At 42.2% G+C, this 21,851-nt stretch overlaps 1 protein-coding gene and 1 long non-coding RNA gene across 7 annotated transcripts in view; one reads left to right on the forward strand and one right to left on the reverse strand.

Moving 5' to 3' along the window:
• LOC122559528 (uncharacterized) overlaps positions 1-12,934 on the forward strand; it is an 83,949-nt gene extending 71,015 nt beyond the window's left edge. For all 3 annotated transcript variants that reach the window (XR_015760484.1, XR_015760485.1, XR_015760483.1), the window contains exon 3: positions 12,392-12,934. This is a non-coding gene — a long non-coding RNA (uncharacterized LOC122559528). The remainder of the gene's footprint in view (positions 1-12,391) is intronic.
• Positions 1-21,851, reverse strand: part of LOC122559526 (metabotropic glutamate receptor 8) — a 447,166-nt gene that overhangs the window by 314,851 nt on the left and 110,464 nt on the right. The gene's annotated exons all lie outside the window — the stretch shown is intronic.

The following is a 21,851-nucleotide window of genomic DNA, read 5'->3' on the forward strand; positions in this document are numbered from 1 at the left end:
GCTGCCCAACATCAAAACAGAACATTAATTTAAATAGTTTATATGTAAGGTTGCTTGGGAAGGGAGCAAAGGTAGAAGCATTATGTACATCTTTTGTTCTAAGAATATATAGCTAGATCGCTAGGAATGCAGGAAATGGAGAAGATAATTCAACCTCTTGGGTCTGATTTGCTCATCAATTGATCGTATTTTATCTCTACACTTTTAATTTGATTCCCTTTGCTTTATGTTCCTCAATATTGTTAATGCATTAAAATCTGACCATCTGAGTCATGGAGAATTTATTTGGCCCAGCATAAAAGTCTTTCAGTTTGGTGGCGGGGTAATAGAGCTCAGGATAAGGGGGAAGGTAAGGGTAAGTAGTTTCAGATTTCCATTACCACTATGCAAAAATGGCTTCTGAATTCACAGCTGATAAACCTAAATCTAATTTTATGTTAGCTCAGATAACATATACCACAGAGATTCAGATTCTTACTGAGACAGATGTCTTGAAGTTTATTAACTACATTAAATATTTACATGGCTACAATATCACTGACTTGCATATGTAATCATTACACAGAGAGTTTGAGTGATTGAAGATGAGACAGGTTTCTAGAATGGTGCATGTCATGATGTCACATGACTGTCTTTAGGATACAGGCCTAACTGGTCTAGAATCTATGCCATTTTACAACTTAGCCCTGTCCCCTTTAAAGAATGGCAGCACAGTTTCAGATAAACATGCAATAAGCCATACTGATATATTGGCTCTATTCAATCAGATCGCACCTTTGTAGACGTATGGCATGACCAGTCTAGTCCCCACACAGTTATAATAACTTGACTATTTAACTTCAGTCTGCAGTATGCTGTTTGTCATCAAGGCATGGATGTGTACCATTTGTCAAAGCTGTAAGTTTGCTGTCTTGCATGATAGCTTCAGCATCCAAGCTGACACAATGTGTGATGGATGGTTGATTTTAGTAATAGTTCCTACGCATGTTTTTGATGAGTGCATGAGTGTACTGCAGACCATTGCATGGGACAATTTGTTGAAAAACACTGAACACCCAGAATCAAAAACAGAAAACACTGGAGAAACTTAGCAGATCTGAAGTCACCAGTAGGAAGAGAGCAGAGTTAACATTTTAAATCTATTTTTGTTTCAGATTTCCAGCATCAGTAGTCCTTTGATTTATTTTAGCACTGAACATCCAGAATATGGTGGACATTGTGTCAAATCTGTTGCATTAATGTCCTTAATTTGTCTCACAAGAGGGAATAGACACTCACCAGATTGTAAATATGTACTTTGACATGAAAGTTATTAGTCACAAGTCTGGTACCATAGCTCAGAAGCAATCTCATATGGAAGGTGAGGTTTTTTTGAGTGTTAAGGTAATTGGAACTGACATATTTTGGATTACATGATTAGTTGATCAATGTTGTTATTAATATCAGACTAATATGTAGATTAACAAGCCAATCTCATGGAGTGTTTCTGCACCCATGTGACCTGTATGTCTTGACACTGAGCTTGAGAACTTCTAACTTGTTTACTTTAAAGATTATATTTTTGAAGAGTGCTAGTTTTTCTCTGAATAAATAGAATGAATGTATTAGCTTAGGAATCTGTTAGATTGTTCAAACCCCAGGCTGATGTTGATTTTTTTTTTATGTTGTTGCTTTTGAGCTTCAGAAAATTATACAGAATTGACAATGTCTAGATATGTGCAATAACTCGTTTTAGTATACATCATCTTTTTAGCGTTTTTAACTCTACTTTGTTCAGAAACATTTTCCCATATTGAAGCTGTACACAGTTTACTTTAGCTGCTGTTTTTTTAACAAGTTGGGTCAGCTGTCTCATTTGATTGTTCTTAAAAAGAGACAGAGATTAAGTGTTGGCCATGTTTCAGTACAAGTTTGTAGCCTCTAGTTTTGTTGGTAGCATTTTAATCTTGGTTATAATTGTAACTTCACTTCTGAACTCAGTCACATTGTTGAATAACTTATGAAAAAGACTTTTCATAACTGACATGCTGCTGTCACCTTGACAGTATTGAATATGCATTTATTGCCACTAAATAGCTTTCACCATAGTATGTAGTGCCCACTTACTGCCACTGTAATGCACTTTACTATTGTAAGATAGATGTCTTGAAGGCTATTATCAACACTATTTTCATAGATAGAGTATCACAGATGTACAAACTTATCTGGGTTATGTGCTTATTCATGTTACTGAAAAAGGAATCACTTAAGTAGAGTATAGTAGCAAAACCATTGTGTAAACATAGTTATCAAACTAATAGACACAAAGTCAATGTTTTCTCCCATTTAAGTTAAAGAATGGATGTTTCTAACAATGTTCAGTAGAAATTCTAGTATCTAGATGGGCTCAGGGACTTGACATGGTTGTCATTTTATTGAGTTCAAATTTCACCATTTGCCACAGTAGGATTCAAACCTACATACTCTAGAACACACTGACTGCTAGCCTAGTGACATTGCCACTATGCCACAGATCCCTTAAGCCTTTACAGTATGACACAATATCATACAGCTCTAAAGCCCAGGGTGCACACATCAGCTCTTAGAAAGAGTTCTCCAGTTGGTCCCATCATATAGCTGAGCAACATTTTCATTTCAAGTATACGTTCAAGTCCCTTTTAAAAAATTGCCTGTTGTTCTATTTTCACCATTCTTTCAGGTAGTGCATTCTGGATCACAACTGCTCTGCCGCATAACTCATAGCATAGAAACAAATTCTCACTTTCCCTCTGGTGCTTTTTCCAATTATCTTGCACCTTTATCCTCTAGTTAGCCAACAATTCAGAAGTAGAAACAGTTCTTCCAAACTAATTCCATCAAAGACTTTTATGATTTGAAAGCATACTTGAATAAAACTATTAGAAATAACATTTAACAGATGGATGGTGTCAGCATTTGATCTAAGTTAGTCTTATTATTAGCAACTTAAAGTAAAATTTAATGTATTCAGATATAAGAATTAATGTTTTCATAGGAAAAATGAGATTTATCTGAACTCAGTTTGATGTGATACAATGATACCACACCAAAGAGTGTATAAGCCAAGCAGTCAATACTACTTAATACCTGTATAATCCAAGCAGAAGAAAATGGCAGTCAAACCTCTTGTGGTCTTCAAACCGCTTCTCACAAAGTATCAAACTGAACCATTAGTGCTTAGCTATAGTCTGGATATAAACAGATTGGGTTGATTCAATTGGGTTGGGTGTATTCCTTTTGCTGGGCATTATATGGTGTCTCAGCCTTTGAGCCATAACTGCCAAGTGTATCTGAATGCTGTCCCTGATTGTCATAGAGTCTCAGAGATGTACAGGATGGAAACAGACCCTTCGGTCCAACTTGTCCATGCCGACCAGACAGCCCAACCTAATCAAGTCCCATGTGCCTGCACTTGGCCCATAATCCTCTAAACCCTTCCCATACAGATGCCTTTTAATTGGTGTAATTGTACCAGTCTCCACCACTTCCTCTGGCAGCTCATTCCATACACAAACCACCCTCTGTATGAAAACTTTGCCCCTTAGGTCCCTTTTATATCTTTCCCCTCTCCCCCTAAACCAATACCCTCTACTTCTGGACTCCCCCACCCCAGCGAAAAGACCATGTCTATTTATCCTATCCATGTCCCTCATGATTTTATAAACCGCTATAAGGTCACCCCTCAGCCTCCGATGTTCTAGGGAAAACAGCCCCAGCCTGTTCAGCCTCTCCCTGTAGCTCAAATATTCCAACCCTGACAACATCCTTGTAAATCTTTTCTGAACCCTTTCAGGTTTCACAACATCCTTACGATAGGAAGGAGACCAGAATTGCACACAATATTCCAAACATGGCCAAACCAATGTCCTGTACAGCCGCAACATATCCTCCCAATTCCTATACTCAATGCTCTGACCAATAAAGGAAAGCATACCAAATGCATTCTTCACTATGCTATCTACCTAAGACTTTCAAAGAACTATGAACCTGCATTTCAAGGCCTCTTTGTTCAGCAACACTCCCAAGGACTTTAAGTGTACAAGTCTCGCTCTTTTAGCTTTTCCAAAATGCAGCACCTCGCATTTATCTAAATTAAATGCTATCTGCCACTCGTCAGCTCATTGGCCCATCTGATCAAGATCCCATTGTACTCTGAGGTAACGTTCTTTGCTGTCCATTACACCTCCAATTTTGATGTTGTCTGAAAACGTACTAAATATACCTCTTATGTTCACATCCAAATCATTTATATAAATGACAAAAAGCAGTGGACCCAGCACTGATCTTTCAGGCACACCCCTGGTCACAGGCCTCCAGTCTGAAAAGCAATCCTCCACCATTACCCTCCATCTTCTACCTTCGAGTCAATTCTGTATCCAAATGGCTAGTTCTCCTTGTATTCCATAAGATCAAATCTTGCTAACTAGCCATGAGGAACCTTGTCAAATGCCTTTCTGAAGTCCATGTAGATCACGTTTACTGCTCTGTCCTCATTAATCCTCTTTGTTACTTCCTCAAAAAACTCAATCAAGTTCATGAAACATGATTTCCCAAACACAAAGCCATGTTGACTATCCCTAATGAGTCCTTGCCTTTCCAAACATGTGTAAATCCTGACCCTCAGGATTCCCTCCAAAACCTGCCCACCACCGATGCCAGACTCACCGGTCTATAGTTGCCAGGCTTTTCCTCACCACTTTTTTTTAAATAGTGACACCACGTTAACCAACCTTCAGTCTTCCAGCACCTCACCTGTGACTATCAATGATACAAATATCTCAGTAAGGGACCCAGCAATCACTTCCCTAGCTTCTCACAGAGTTCTAGAGTACACCTGATCAGGTCCCAGGGATTTATCCACTTTTATGCATTTCAAGACATCCAGCACCTCCTCCTCTGTAATATGGATATTTTTCAAGATGTCACCATCTATTTCCCTATATTCGATATCTTCCATGTCCTTTTCCACAGTGAATACTGATGCAAAATGCTCATTTCATATCTCCCCCATCTCCTGCAGCTCCACACAAAGGCTGCCATGCTGATCTTTGAGGGGCCCTATTCTCTTCCTCGTTACCCTTTTGTCCTTAACATATTTATGAAATCCCTTTGGATTCTCCTTAATTATATTTGCCAAAGCTATCTCATGTCCTCTTTTTGCCCTCCTGATTTCCCTCTTAAATATACTCCTACTGCCTTTATACTCTTTTAAGGATTTGCCTCAATCTCTGCTGTCTATACCTGACATATGCTTACTTCTTTTTCTTAATCAAAACCTCAATTTCTCAAGTCATCCGGCATTTCCCTACACCTACTAGCCTTTCCTTTCACCCTAACAGGAATATATTGTCTCTGGACTCTCGGTATCTCAATTCTGAAGGCTTACCATTTTCCAAGCATTCCTTTACCTGCGAACATCTGCCCCCAATCAGCTTTTGAAAGTTCTTACCTAATTCCATCAAAATTAGCCTTCATCCAATTTAGAACTTCAACTTTTAGATCTGGTCTATCCTTTTCCATCACTATTTTAAAACTAATAGAATTATGATCATTTTTCCCAAAGTGCTCCCCCAATGACACCTCAGTCACCTGCCCTGCCTTATTTCCCAAGAGTGGGTCCAGCTTTGCACCTTCTCTCATAGTTCCATTCTCATATTGAATAAGAAAACTTTCTGACACACGCTTATCAAGTTCCTTTCCATTAAACCCTTAACATTATGGCAATCCCAGTCTCTGTTTGGAAAGTTAAAATCCCCTGCCATAACCCAATTATTCTTACTATTAACTGATCTCTCCTTACAAATTTGTTTCTCAATTTCATGCTGACTATTAGGGGGTCTATAATACCATCCCAATAAAGTGATCATCCCTTTCTTATTTCTCAGTTCAATCCAAATAACTTCCCTGGATATATTTCTGGGAATATCCTCCCTCAGTACAGCTGTAATGCTATCCCTTATCAAAAACGCCATTCCCACTCCTATCTTGGCCCCCATTCTCTCCTTCCTGCAGCATTTGTATCCTGAAACATTGAGCTGCCAGTCCTGTCCATCCCAGAGCCACGTTCCTGTAATTGCTGTGATATCCCAGTCCCATGTTCCTCACCATGCCCTGAGTTCTTCTGTCTCCTCTGTTAGGCCTGTTGCATTGAAGCAAATGCAGTTTAATTTATCAGTCCTATTTTGTTCTCTGCCCTGTTCCTTCCTGCTCTGACTGTTTGACTCGCTCCTTTTCCCAACTGTACCAATCTCAGATTGATCTGTTTCCCCACTATTTCCCTGAGTCCCACCTACCACCTCACCTTTACTAGTTTAAATCCTCTCCAGCAGTTCTAGCAAATCTCCCTGCCGGTAGTCCCATTCCAATTCAGGTGCAATCCATCCTTCTGGTACAGGTCACTTCTATCCCAGAAGAGATTCCAACGATCGAAAAATGTGTACCCTTCTCCCGTGCACCAGCTCCTCAGCCACACATTCATCTACTCTATCCTCTTATTCCTACTCTCACTATCTTGTAGCACTGGGAGTAATCCAGATATTACTACCCTCAAAGACCTCCTTTAAATTCCTGCCTAACTTTCTGTATTCTCCCTTCAGAATCCCATCCTTTTCCTTTCCTATGTCATTAGTTCCAATGTGTACAATGACCTCCTGCTGGTCCCTCTCCCCTTTGAGAATGTTTTGCACTCACTCTGAGATATCCCTGATCCTGGCACCAGGGGGGCAACACACCATTCTGATTTTTCACTGCTGGCCCCAGAAACATATGTCTATGACTCTGACTAGACAGTCCCCTATCACTATTGATTGCTTGGAACCTGATATACCCCTCTTTATATTAGAGCCAGTTTCAAAACCAGAAACTTGGCTGTTCGTGCTGCATTCCCCTGAAAGTCCATCACCTCCTACATTTGCCATACAACAATTGCTGTCCTTAAGTATTATCAGAACTTCCACTTCCATAGCTGTGTTCACTCTGTTGATAGCCAGTTGAAGATTAAGAAGAATCACCCTTGACTGCCTTCATCCATCATTTGAGCCATAACCACTTTGGTTTTGTCCATCTCCTGAAGTTACATGTAAAGTATGGTCAATGTGGATTGTGACTAATTTAAAAAACTGCAATTGCTGAGTTATACTAACGGGACTAGATTCTATTCTCAGGAAGAATCAGATAAAGACAATGTAGCTTTCAGCAACTGCCAAGATTGCATCTTTAATACAACATAGTACTACAAAAAGGCAAAGAGATAGCATTTCTAAAATTATCCACAAGTTAGGAGTCTATTTAACTGTCAGTTTATAAAATTATAAATTGTGCTTCCTATCTCAGTTGACATCGGAAGAATAATCTATACCACCTGATGAAGCTCCCTATACCACCTAATGAAGAAGCAGCACTTTGAAAGCTAGTGCTTCCAAATAAACCTGTTGGACTATAACCTGGTATTGTGTGACTTTTAACTTTGTCTACTCCAGCACAACACCGGCTCCTCCAAATCATTCCTATATCAGAATATCTAAACTCAGGTGTCCATCCAGCTGATATTACAATACAGTTATATTAAAATTAAATTAACTCTGGAAAGTATGTCTGTGCTCAGTACTGCCAGAACAGAAGACATAGCAGAAGATTCCCTTGTGGTCAGGACAATGTAAATAGGGAAATCTCTACACTCGCCTCAGCTGGATATTAATTCAGTTACTGATTCAGGAACAACAGACAACACAAAGGGAATAATAATTTCAAAGCCCTCTTCAAAATCCAAATGGCAGCAGAGTTTAGCCTTTAAAGATGCAACTGTATTGTGTCCTTTATGTGTGTTCTTAGAACCAAATCACACCATAGTCCTTTCTCTTCTGGCACCTTTTCCTCCTTTGAGCATTTTACTTTGTTCTGCCAGTCACTCAGACCTGGCTGAAACATACTGTATTAGGCAACAAGAGATCTTGCTCTCAGCTCCAGTAACTGTTTCCTATCTGCAGTTACCTTGGAATGCGTAAGCTACTGTTCCCAGGTAAACTGACAGTTAAATGGATTCCTAATTTGTTGATAATTTCAGAAATGATGTCTCTGCTTTTTTGTAGTACTGCGTTGTATTAGAGCTGCAATGATGCCAGTTACGAAGGCTACGTTGTCTTGATCTGATTATTCCTGAGAATGGAATCTCATTGCTTTTCCCGCTTGCAAATCATCCTTTCTTAAACATTTCTTCCCGTCTTCTCCCCATTCACCTTAACAAATTCTAGGGGTCTATGGATTTCCTTGGCAACAAAAGCAAGAGTATTTAAACAGTCCCTTCCCATCCCTAGTCTCCCTCTGCTCTAGGTCTATAATTGTATCTTTCTTTAGTTGTTCTCCTATCACCTCTCATGCTCTCCCAAACTCAGCTTGTCCCAATCACCGTACCACCTGCATTCTAAAACCTATCCCCCATTGAACGTCTTTCCCTTCTGACTCCGGTATTAGCTGACATCATTAATGGTTCTGTCTCCTCAACTTTTGTGCTATCCCTTGGATCTTCCATCATCACTTTTCTCCTAAAGAATAACAACTTTTGACCCATCAATCCTTGCAAATTAGCATCCCATCTCCAACCTTTCTTACCTCTCCATAATCCCATAGGAGTAATACTCATGTCCAAAATTCCTACCCAGCTTCCTCCCATCATAACAAGAACACAACATTTGAATTCACCTCTCAGGTACCGTTCTGACTCAAAATTGAAATTATGTTTACCAAAATCTCACCCAATGTGACCGTGACAAAGGTGAACTTTCCTTTATTGTCCATTTTAAACTATCTGCGGCTTTTGACACACCATCCTCTTTAGCCTCTTCACCACAATAGGTACCACTCCAATCTAGCTCGTCATAGCCAGAGAGTTGCTGCAATGGTTTCTCCTCCTCTTCCCAAACTTATGTCAGATGTTATCCAAGGATCCTTGGGATCATTCTTACATCTGCTAGCTATTGCTCAGCAATATCATCGGTTTCCCCATTACATCAGCTACCTCAGCACCAGTCTCTGACCATTCCACTGCTCCTGTTACTACTATCAGTTTGCCTGATATACTGAAATAGATTAGCAGAAAATTCATCCAATTAAATACTGTTGATACTGAAGATATTGAGTTTGGACCCCACCATAAATTCAATTCACTTGCCATAGACTCCATCTCCCATCCTGGTAATGGTCAGAATCAGACCAAAACTGACTTTGATTTAGTACTTGTCCCGCACTGTCATTAAGACCTTCATTACAACTTCACATCCTATTTCTCCTTTCCTGCCTACATTTATAAACAGCTTCTGAAACCCTCACCCTGGGTTTTGTTACCTCCAAACTCAGCCCTCTAATCCTTCAGGCTTTCTGCCTGTATTCCTGATGAAGGGCTTTTGCCCGAAACGTCGATTTTACTGCTCCTAGGATGCTGCCTGAACTGCTGTGCTTTTCCAGCACCACTCTCATCTATACTCTGGTTTCCAGCATCTGCAGTCATTGTTTTTACTCAGCCCCTCTAAGGTAGTCTGAGCCAGCCTCTCGGGTTCTATCTTCCATAATCTTAAACCCTAACCCTTTTGTTTATCCTTTACTCCTATGCCCACAGAGAGACACTAGCTCCCAGCTAAGCATGACTTTGATTTAAAAAGACTCACAGTCATTTTCAAATCCCTCCATGGGGTTACCCCACTCCATATCAGTAATCACCACCCATCCTGCAACCCTCCACTAATTCTGGTCTCTTGAACTTTCCTGATTAGAGGCTATTTAGTTGCCCTATTGTCAGATCTCCCCACCCAACGGCTTTCCATCCTTCTTCCTCCCATTCCTCCTTTAAGATATTCCTTAAAACTTAAATCTTTTATCATGCAGGTCTGGCAGCCTCCGCAGAGAGAAATCAACTAGGCAAAAGTGAGGACTGCAGATGTTGGAAACCAGAGTTTAGATCAGAGTGGTGCTTGAAAAGCACAGCAGGTCAGGCAGCATCCGAGGAACAGGAAAATCAATGTTTCGTGCAAAAGTCCTTCATCAGCCCTTTCCTGCTGTGCTTTTCCAGCACCACTCTGATCTAAACTCTACAGAGAGAAAGCAGAGTTATGGTTTTGGGTCCAGTGACCCTTCTTCAAAACTATGGGCGGCACGGTAGCACAGTGGTTAGCACTGCTGCCTCGCAGCGCCAGAGACCCGGGTTCAATTCCCGACTCAGGCGACTGACTGTGTGGAGTTTGCACGTTCTCCCTGTGTCTGCGTGGGTTTCCTCCGGGTGCTCCGGTTTCCTCCCACAGTCCAAAGATGTGCAAGTCAGGTGAATTGGCCATGCTAAATTGCCCGTAGTGTGAGGTAAAGGGGTAAATGTAGCGGTATGGGTGGGTTACGCTTTGGCGGGTCGGTGTGGACTTGTTGGGCCGAAGGGCCTGTTTCCACACTGTAAGTAATCTAATCTAATCTACTTTTATCAGTCGGGAAACAGTGGTATTTATGATGAAGGCAGGGGTGGTGGTGGGGTGATGTGGAGGGTGAGGGATTAAGCAATAGCCCAGACAGAGCGAGGAAGACAGTCAAGCAGACAAAGGGATGGATAATGGTGAACTCGGGAGAAGGAAAAGCTGATAATGGAATCACAAATGGGTGAAAATGTGTGCTGTGCTGAAAGTAGCCCCTGTAATGACAGGGCCTGGAAAGTGGGGAGGGTAAAATACATGGAAAAAGTGGGTGGATGAGGGAGGGAGAATGTGGGAATGTAAGGACTGGAGGTTGATGTGCACAAATCATTGAAGATAAATAGACAGCTAGCGAGAATAGTCATTAAAGCATGCAGGATCCCAGACTTTATTAATAGGAGCATGGGAGTACAGGAGCAAAGAGTAAATGCTAAACTTGTGTAAGATACTGATCAGACCAGAGTGTTGTATACAGTTCTGTGTGCCACATTATAAGAAAGATGTGAATGCATTGGAGACTATGTAAAAGAGATTTACAAGAATGGCTCCGGGATGAAAAGTTTATTTATAAGGACAGATTGGAGAGGTTTGGGCTGTTTTCCTGGGAGAGAAGGCAGCTTATAAACTTTCAGAATTACGAAGGCGCTGGAATGATTAGTAGGATCAAGAATGAGAGGGCACAGATCCAATGTGATTTGAAAAGAAGCATCTGATGTGTGAAAAACATTTTCACACAACCAGTGAATTGGGTGTGGAATGTGCTGCTTGAAGGTGTGATGGAGGCAGGTTCAATTAAGGCATTCAAGAGGATGCTAGATAAGTATTTAAATATAAAAATGTGCAAGGGAATGGGAAAAAGGAAGGAGAATGACACTAAATCAGATGTAGTGTAACAAAGTGTTAAGTAATATGTAATAAAACGTTACTGTTTGTCACGACTATCTATTGCCAAAGACTCTTCCCATTTGGTGTCAGTAACTTAGACAGTAACTTGGGCGGCACGGTGGCACAGCGGTTAGCACCGCTTCTTCACAGCGCCAGTGACCCAGGTTCAATTCCCACCTTAGGCGACTCTCTGTGTGGAGTTTGCACATTCTCCCCGTGTCTGCGTGGGTTTCCTCCGGGTGTTCCAGTTTCCTCCCACAATCCAAAAATGTGCGGGTCAGGTGAATTGGCCATGCTAAATTGCCCTTAGTGTTAGGTGAAGGGGTAAATGCAGGAGAATGGGTCTGGGTGGGTTATGCTTCGGCAGGTCGGTGTGAACTTGTTGGGCCGAAGGGCCTGTTTTCACACTGTAAGTAATCTAATCTAAAAAGTACCAGTAAGAAGGGTTGGTGGCAGTGAATCTATCTCAGATGGTGTAAGAGAACACAACCACACACCATTTACCAATCTGGTAGAGCTAGAATCTGAAATTATACAGCTACCTACAGTTGGAAAGTTTCTCTGTTACTGTGTAGGCACAACTCCCTGCACATTATAAATCTAGTACCTTATCAAACCAAGTTTAAAAGTGTTACGATGGTCAGAGTCTAAGCCTCTACCCTTTTATGATCAAAAACTGGTGTGCATAGACTGGGGTAGGTAAAAGTGTCAGAAAGTATTTCACAAGATTTCTCAGCTCCTTGCATCTCATGTACATGACAGCAGGTCTTTTCCAGGTGAGCAGATACACCCATCTGTAATAGGAGCTTCATTAAATGTAACTAACGTAAGAGTGATGTGAGATTATTTCAGAGTATTAAGGGTAAACCAGAGAATGGGGGTTAGTGTGACTTGGGGGTTCAGCTAAAACAGCAGACATGGCCAGAATTTTGCAGGTTTCGTCTGCAAAGTGTTTCAAATGTACCTTTTCTATGGCAGTTCAGGCTATCTCAGCCCCTGAGGTGAATGTTCAGTTTCTGTTTCTCTCCCCTTTACTTCCACAGGGCCACCAATGGATTGTCCCATAGATATTTGCCAAGATGGGAACCTGCTGCAAGGAAAATCAGTCGAAGACCCCAGGTAGATGACACTGCTCTCAAAATATTTAAGCACTCATTTTCACAGTATTTGAAGGTGGAGAACCAGTGCCTAAAGAGACTGTACCCACCTACATTGAATACATCAGCCCAATAAAGATGTGATAATTAAAGCTGGTACGTGTTGTAATCCCAGATAGTTCTTCAGAGGCCATTTAATTGGTACTGTATACAGTAAGGAATGGCAAAGTAACCAACAGTCAACACTGCTAAGTCAGTTGTATCAGCCCTGTGCATACGTCCAACATTGTCACACCTACATTGGCCAATCAGCTCCAACAGGAACAAATTGCATTTCTACAGAGGTTTTGTCATCCAATTGCAAAGCACAAAAAAAAATTATAAAGCAAAATGTTGACATCAAGCCATTTAAGACAATGTTAGAGCAGTTGATCTAAACTTGGTCAAAGTGGTAGGTTCAAACGAGTGGATTAGACACGTCAGTTTTCCAGGCATATCTGGGTCATTTCATGGTGCAATGGATACAAAATCAAAGTCTTAGAAACTGACATATGTACTCATTAATGCAAATAAAAGATCTCTAGCCATTATTGGAAGAAGAGCAAGGGAGTTCCTTTCAATTTTCTGGCCAATATGCAATCTTCATGAAATATGAAAGAAATAATTATCTAGACATTACTGTGTTGCTGTTGATATGATGTCCTTGTGCATGAAATGGGTGTTGCATTTCCTACATGACAGCAGTACTAGCCTTTCACAAATTATTTATTTGTCTGCAAGGCACTTGAGTATATTCTGTGGTCAAAAAGTTGGAATAGAAATCAAAATTCTTGCTATTGAAATATAGCCAGTTATTATTCCACCAGTCTGGGGTTATTTAGCTGATATGGAAAGCACTGAATGATCTCTGCACAAAGTGATAAACAGTGATGTGCTACTGAGACTTTATAAAGCTCTGATTAGGCCCCATTTAAACTATTGTGTCCAGTTTTGGGCCCCACACCTCAGGAAGGACATACTGGCACTGGAGCTTGTCCTGTGGAGATTCACATAGATGATCCCTGGAATGGTCAGCCTAACATAGAATGAACGGCTGAAGATCCTGGGATTGTATTCATTAGAGTTTATAAGGTTGAGGGGAGATCTAATAGAAACTTACAAGATAATGCATGGCTTAGAAAGGGTGGACACTGGGAAATTATTTCCGTCAGGCAGGGATACTAGGACTCGTGGGCACAGCCTTAGAATTAGAGGAGTCAATTTAGAATGGAAATAAGGAGACATTTCTTCAGCCAGGTGGGCCTGTGGAATTCATTGTCACGGAGCGCAGTGGAGGCCGGGACGTTAAATGTCTTCAAGGCAGAAATTGATAAATTCTTAATCTCACAAGGAATTAAGGGATGGGGAGAGTGCAGGTAAGTAGCATTGAAATGCCCATCAGCCATGATTTAACGGCAGAGTGGATTTGATAGGCTGAATGGCCTTACTTCTACTCCTATTTCTTATGGTCTTATTTGGTCTTTCCTCAATGGCTTAATGAGTTTGTCCAGTCAGCAGCTGAATAATAAAACATGAGGTTTATTTGTTGGTCTGTGCTGTGGTAACTAATCCCAGGTTTGTTGCATTTAGACTGGGCTAGGTCAAACAAAAACTGGAGGTCTCTTGTGGTACAGTGTCAGTACTCTTACCACTGAGGTAGGAGACCTGGGTTCAAATCCCACTTACTCCAGAGGTGTGTTTATGTCTCTACAGGTTGATTATAAAATAGAGATCTAAAAAAACAACAGAATTGGTCATTAGTCCTGCTTCCAATCACTGATCCCTTTTTGGGAACGGTTAAGTTCAGGACTGTATTTGGCTGCCAGTCAGCCTGAAGCTCAAAGATAATAAATGATCTCTTGCATATTCCAACTGGCACAAATGCTGGAGAGTTTATGAGCTTGGGGAAGAAACAATACTAAAAGAATAGACAATTTGAGTTTGAATTGGTCTCCATGTTACAGAAAGAGTATGAGCAGCTTGGAGTGTGTGCATAAAACCTTTATGATTAAAATATCAGAACTGTAAGGCTACACCAGCTGCTTTCTCTCCAAAACAAAAGACTTGAACAGAGCCCTGGTGGAGTTTTTAAAAATTTACTCATGACTCCGGTTGTAATCCAGAGATTATTATTTTAGTGTTTCTCCTTCTGACTATAGCCTCCATATCCACCAGGATGACCTCTGTCTTAGTCATTCCTATGTCACTAGTACCCACATAGATCATGAGAACGAAATCCATATCCACCCACTCCCAAGTTCATCTCCAGTCTTTGGAACTCTCACTATCATCTTCAGTGAACGATATCCATTCATCTAATAATACTAATACCACAACTATGGAGAAAGTGAGGACTGCAGGTGCTGGAGATCAGAGTCAAGAGTGTGGCTCTGGAAAAGCACAGCATTCGAGGAGCAGGAGAATCACATTTCAGGCAAAAGCCCTTCATCAGGAATGAGGCTGTGAGCCAAGCGGGTGGAGAGATAAATGGGAAGTGGGGTGGGGCTGGGGGGAAGGTAGCTGAGAGTGCAATAATTAGATGGAGGTGGAGTTAATGGTGATAGGTCAGAGAGGAGGGTGGAGCCGATAGGTGGGAAAGAAGATGGTCAGGTACGACAGATCATGAAGTTGGTGCCGAGTTGGAAGGTTGGATCTGGGTTAAGGTAGGGGGAGGGGAAATGAGAAAACTGGTGAAATCCACATTGATCCTGTGTAGTTGGAGGATCCCGAGGCAGAAGATGAGACATTCTTCCTCCAGGCATTGGGTGGTTTAGGTATGGTGATGGAGGAGGCCCAGGACCTACATGTCCTTGGCAGAGTGGGAGAGGAAGTTGAAGTGTTCGGCCACAGAGCGATGGGGTTGATTGGTGCGGGTGTCCCAGAGATGTTCTCTGAAGTGTTCTGCAAGTAGGCGTTCTGTCTCCCCAGTATGCAAATAAGGTAGCCATGGGAACCCGCATGGGCCCCAGCTATGCCTGTGTCTTTGTTGATTACGTGGAACAGTCCATCTTTTGCAGTTACACCGGCACCACTTCCCACCTTTTCCCCTGCTACATTGATGACTGTATCAGTGTCACCTCATGTTCCCACAAGGAGGTAGAACAGTTCACCAACACATTCCGCCCCGACATTAAGTTACCGAACTCATCTCCTCATACCTTGACACTGTCCTATTCTCCCTTAGGTAAAAACAATGACTGCAGATGCTGGAAACCAGATTCTGGATCAGTGGTGCTGGAAGAGCACAGCAATTCAGGCAGCATCCGAGGACAGGCAAAATCGACGTTTCGGGCAAAAGCCCCTCCCTTAGTGCAGGATTTCCCCATATATATTTAGGACACCACCCACGGCCTCCACCTCCTCCAAGCTTTTCATTTCCCTGGCCCCCAACATCTCATCTTCACCATGGACATCCAGTTCCTATACACCTCTATCTGCCATGAGAAGGGCCTCCAAGCCCTCCATTTCTTCCTCTCCCTTCATCCCCACCAGTATCCCTCCACTGACACTCTCATTTGTTTGGCTGAACTGGTCCTCACCCTCAATAATTTCTCATTTGAGTCCTCCCACTTCCTCCAGACAAAAGGGGTAGCTATGGACACCCACATGGGCCCCAGTCTTTATTGGTTACGTGGAATAGTCCATCTTCCACAGTTACACTGGCACCATTCCCCACCTTTTCCTCTGCTATATTGATGACTGTATTGGTGCCACCTCATGTTCCCACAAGGAGGTTGAACAGTTCATCACCTTAACCAACACATTCCACCCCGACCTCAAGTTCACCTGGACATCTCAGACACCTCCCTCCCCTTTCTGGACCTCTCCATCTCCAACAACACTGACATCTTCGACAAACCCACCAACTCCCAAAGCTACCTGGACTATACCTCCTCCCACCCTGCCTCCTATAAAAACACTATCCCTTATTCCCAATTCCTCCACCTCCACCAGGAGGACCAGTTCCACCACAGAACATACCAGATGGCCTCCTTCTTTAAAGACTGCAATTTCTCCTCCCACGTGGTCGATGATGCCCTCCTGCGCATTTCATCCACTTCCTGCACCTCCGCCCTCGAACCCCACCACTCCAACCGCAACAAGGACAGAAGCACCCTGGTCTTCACCTTCCACCACACCAACCTCCATATACATCGCATCATCCTCCGCCATTTCCAAAACCTGCAAACAGACACCATCACTAGAGATATATTTCCCTCCCCACCCCAATCCACTTTCTGTAAAGACTATTCCCTCCACGACTCCCTTGTTAGGTCTATGCTCCCCACCAACCACCCTCCCATCCTGGCACCTTTCCCTGCCACAGCAGGAATTGTAAAACCTGCGCCCATACCCTCCCCCTCATCTCCGTCCAAGGCCCCAAAGGAGCCTTCTACATCCATCAGAGTTTTACCTGCACTTCCACACATGTCATTTACTGTATCCATTGCTACTGATGCGGTCTCCTCTACATTGGGGACACATGACGCCTACTTGCAGAACGCTTCAGTGAGTATCTCTGGGACACCTGCACCAACCAACCACACTGCCCCATGGGCATAAACTTCAACTTCACCTCCCACTCTGCCAAGGACATGCAGGTCCTGGGCCTCCTCCACTGCCTACGCCCTAACCACCCGATGCCTGGAGGAAGAATGCTTCAACTTCCGCCTTGGGAACCTCCAAACACACGGCATCAATGTGGATTTCACCAGTTTCCTCATTTCCCCTCCCCACCCCACCTTAACCCAGATCCAACCTTCCAACTCGGCACCACCCTCAGGACCTGTCCTACCTGTCCATCTTCCTTCCCACCTATCCGCTCCACTCTCCTCTCCAACCTATAACCATTACCGCCACCTTCATCTACCTGTCACACTCTCACCTACCTTCTCCCCAGCCCCAACCCCGTCCCTCTCCACCCCCTTGGCTCACAAGCCTCAATCCTGATGAAGGGCTATTGCCCGAAAGGTCGATTCTCCTACTCCTCAGATGCTGCCTGACCTGCTGTGCTTTTCCAGCACCACACTCTCGACTCCACAAATATATTCTTTCTAAAACTCGCACCCTAATAGCTCCCTGAACTATGGGTCAGTTTGCTCAACTAAGCTGCAGTTCCAACCTGCAGTAACCTCAAACCATATAAGACAATTGCAAAAGGATGTTACACCTTCAATGATATGTTCTGGATCACCATATTTGCCTCACTTCACAGTCATACTCTCCTGTCACTGACCAAACTCAAAGCACCGAGCCTGTGGAGCACCTTAACATCTGGAACAAAATATCCAGGGAACGTTCATTTTTCTGGACGCATCACAGTTTCCTAGGCTCACAGTCCAGCTCAACAGCTCTCAGCTGAAGCTCCTCAAACTGTAGACAGTTATTGTAGACATAGAGCCTCTGGATCACACTGGTGTCTATCAGCATGCACACTCCACAGTTCAATTTCTCAATCAGGTTGCACCCATGAGGTTCATGAAGGATTTTTTGGGTTGATTCTACAATTTACTGTGGGATCAATGAGGCAGAAATGGGAAGTTAGTGGTCACACTCACTTCCATCCTCCACTGCTTCAGCAAGTTGCATGTAATGTCAGCCAGAGAATTAACAGCCATTGGCACAAAAGTGACAATTAGCATCACAAAGGAGGACTCCACACTTAACTGAGTATCTAGAGAAGATGTTGATGGGCGAACTGTTAGGATGTAAAAAAGTCTCAGTCATCACTTTAAAAGCCCCTGTCCTCTCTCTCTCTATAATCGTTATGTCAACCTGCATAAACAGAACATAAAAAGTTGCCTAACAGTTAAATGCTTCAACAGCAGGCTCTGTTGCTGCATCCAACCACAGTATCCTTTGCAGACCTTTTTAATCTGCTCTTGTGCCACCTCCTCATATTTCTTATAAATCACTCCAGATATTTTTCTCGTCTGAGTGTGGAAACAGGTCATTTGGCCCAACAACCTTCCAAAGAGTATCCCACCCAGACCCATTTCCCTGCACACTGTGAGACAATTCACCTAGCCTGCACATCTTTGGATGGTGGGAGGAAACCAGAGCAAACCCATACAAACATAGGAAGAATGTGCAAACTCCACACAGACAGTCACCCGAGGATAGAATCATACCCAGGTCCCAGGTGCTGTGAGGCAGCAGTGTGAACCACTGAGCCACCATGCCACTCTGTTTCTTTCCCCACAGTTGCTGCCAGACCTGCTGAGTTTCTCCTGCACATTCTGTTTTTATTTCAGATATCCAGTAACTGCAGGGTTTTGCTTTCAATAGAGTGTTAATTGTTTTATTTTCAAAAGATGGGGTAAACTTCCAATGCAGGCACACTTTAGGCTTCTTTATTACTGGAGACTGGCATGACGCAACAGACTGCCAGCTCAATTTCTTCATGCCATGTTGTTTGCAGTTTCATAGAATCATAATCCCCATAGTGTGGAAGCAGGCCTGCAGCTGTAAAATCCATCACAGGGAGTCAGGACACAGTCAAAGAGACACACAATTTCTTATAGACTTCAGCAACTTTAACCAACCATGGGAATTGTCAAATACTTCTGCAAGACTCACAGAAATCAAGTTGCAACTAACCTGAAAGTAATTGAAGATCTTTCTGAATAGACAACAGGTGATTTTGCCTGTTGTTCATCTTGTGTTCAACTTTGCAAAGTTTGAGAGCATAAGCTGGATCTTTGAGCTCATTATTGTTGTAATTCCAATAGCAAAGGGTATTATATAATAACTAACATCACAATCTTCCCACTCTATGTAACTTCGACCCTGCTTCCGTTAACACTCTCATCAACATTGTTTCCAGCATGGCCAATAGCTAAGGTGTGTGCATAAAGGCCTCTAACACCATTGAAGAGATACAGCACTTAGAAAATGAATGAAACCCCTGTCTGTTATCCAAATTAATACATTCAGGTCTCACTTATGAGATTCTGACTTATAACTGCGTGAGGTCTTCATGATTACTTCTTAGAAACGTAATTAGTTTGTGATGAATTGAACCTTTTGTTTCCTTTGGTGCCAATATGCTGTCTCAAATACAGAAAGTGAGACAATTTAATGCCAGGAGTTTAATTAGGATGAATTGCGATGGGTCACAAATCTGTAACCTTTCAATACACCTCTGCATTAGGAAAGATCATTAGAATTTGATGCAGATATACCAGCTCCAAGCCTTCTCCTGCAACTTCTGAGGGCTTTGTGCACTGTAGAATAACTGTCCAAATCCATTAGTGGATGCAGGGCTAATGTAAGAGGAATTGTCAGACCAGAAGTTTCCAGGCAGTGAAAAGAGGCAAATTGGCTGTAACAGAGGTACAAGGGTCCCATCAATTTGGGAGTGAAGTGGGATTCCAACTGGGTTACACACTCAGCACCCTGAAGATTTTGATTAAGTTTATCTTTCAGGTTATATAAAATTTAATAACCATTAAGTCAAGACACAAGGGTCTGTTCTAGGCCTGCAGTTTCTTGCAATTTATATCACTGATGTAGATGAGGGGGGCAAAGGCATGGTAAATAAGTTTGCAGTTGACACAAATATAAATCATAAAATATGTTGTGAAGAGAACATAAAGAGGATCCAGTCAGATATACCGAGGTGAGTGAATAGCAAAAATCTGGCAGCTGAGCTATAATGTGTGAAAATTAGATGTTGTTCATTTTGACAGGAAGTATAAAAGAGCAGCATATTACTTAAATGGAGAATGAGTGCAGAATTCTGAAGTGCAGAGCAATCTCAATGTTGTAGTACATGCACGACACACAGCTTGTTTGCAGATACAGCAAGTGATTAAGAAGGCTAATGACATGGTCTTCTTTATTATGTGTGGAGTAGAACATAATATCAGGATGTTCCTCCTCAGTTACACAGGGCATTGGTGAGACCATATCTTGAATACTTTGTGCAGTTTTAGTCACCCTTTGTAAGGAAGGATGTAAAAGTATTGGATATCATTCAAAGGAGGTTTACTAGACTTCTACCTGAGTTAATGATTTGACTTATGAGGAAAGGTTGGATTGACTGGGTTTGATTCAATTCCATTTTAGAGGAGCGAGTGGTGACTCAGTTGAAGTAAATCAGATCTTGAACACTTTTAAAACAGGGGTGTGTAAGAGATGTTTCCTCTTCTGGGTGAGTTCAAAACTAGGGGCATTTGTTAAAAAAATACAGGTCACTGTTTTAGGATAGAGATGGAGATAAACATTTTCTCTCAAAGTGGTGTGTGACTTTGAAACACACAGAAGGTGGTGGAGGTGGAGTCATTGAATAGTTTGAAGGTGAAGGTAGATAGATTATTGTTAGATAAGGGGATTGAGGTTATTGATGATAGATTGGAATGAGAGATTTCAAACACAAACAGATCAGCCTTGATCTCATTGAATGACAGAGCAAGCACGAGGACCAAATGGCTCCTAATTTGTATATTTACAGGTTTGTTTAATAAATGCAATTTTAAAAACTGTCTTGTGCTTTAAAATAAATTAGGAGAACGTGAGGATTGCAGGTGCTGGAGATCAGAGTCAAAGAGTGTGGTGTTTGAAAAATACAGCCGTCTTCGAGGTGCTTTAGGATGTCATTCTTCATTGTTACTGTAATTTAAAGAAAACAATGACACCCATCAGCTGTGATTCTAAAGAAACAGATTTTTCAAAGAACAGCAGAATGATCAGCATGATCAGTTACAAGATGATGTATAATTCTTCCTTGAAAAGTTGCCTGATGCTATTTTTATTTGTAATGTTCCTGAGAAATCAGGAATCACTTTAGTCCAGTTGTACCATTTATCATTCCCAAGTCTGCCTCAAAGGTTTCAGATTAGATTCCCTACAGTGTGGAAACAGGCCTAACAAGTCCACACCGACCCTCTGAAGAGTAGCCCACCCAGACCCGTTTCCCTCTGGCTAATGCACCTAACACTATGGGCAATTTAGCATGGCCAATTCACCTGACCTGCACATCTTTGGACTGTGGGAGGAAACCGGAGCACCTGGAGGAAACCCACACAGACATGGGGAGAATGTGCAAGCTCCACACAGTCACTTCGACCCTGGTGCTGTGCAGCAGCAGTGATAACCACAGAGCCACCGTGCCACATATTGTAGAGACAACAATGCTGAGAATGAATTAATGCATCAATATGCACAGTTCCGAGGTCAAGATTTTCAAGGGGTTTGATGGTTTTCTGTGAACTGACTTGTGCTGCACATTCAAGGCATCTTCCCTTTATGAAGCGATCTCTCTAAAGCCAAACAAGAGGTCTCCTCTTGGGCAGGATCATTTATAATGTAGGACAGAAGGTATCATCCCAATGGATTCAAATGGTATTTAATACCTTAACTCATT

This window comes from Chiloscyllium plagiosum, unplaced genomic scaffold, assembly GCF_037043375.1.
Source record: "Chiloscyllium plagiosum isolate Xiang-an unplaced genomic scaffold, Cpla_swu_hap1 HiC_scaffold_19, whole genome shotgun sequence".
Lineage (NCBI taxonomy): Eukaryota > Metazoa > Chordata > Chondrichthyes > Orectolobiformes > Hemiscylliidae > Chiloscyllium > Chiloscyllium plagiosum.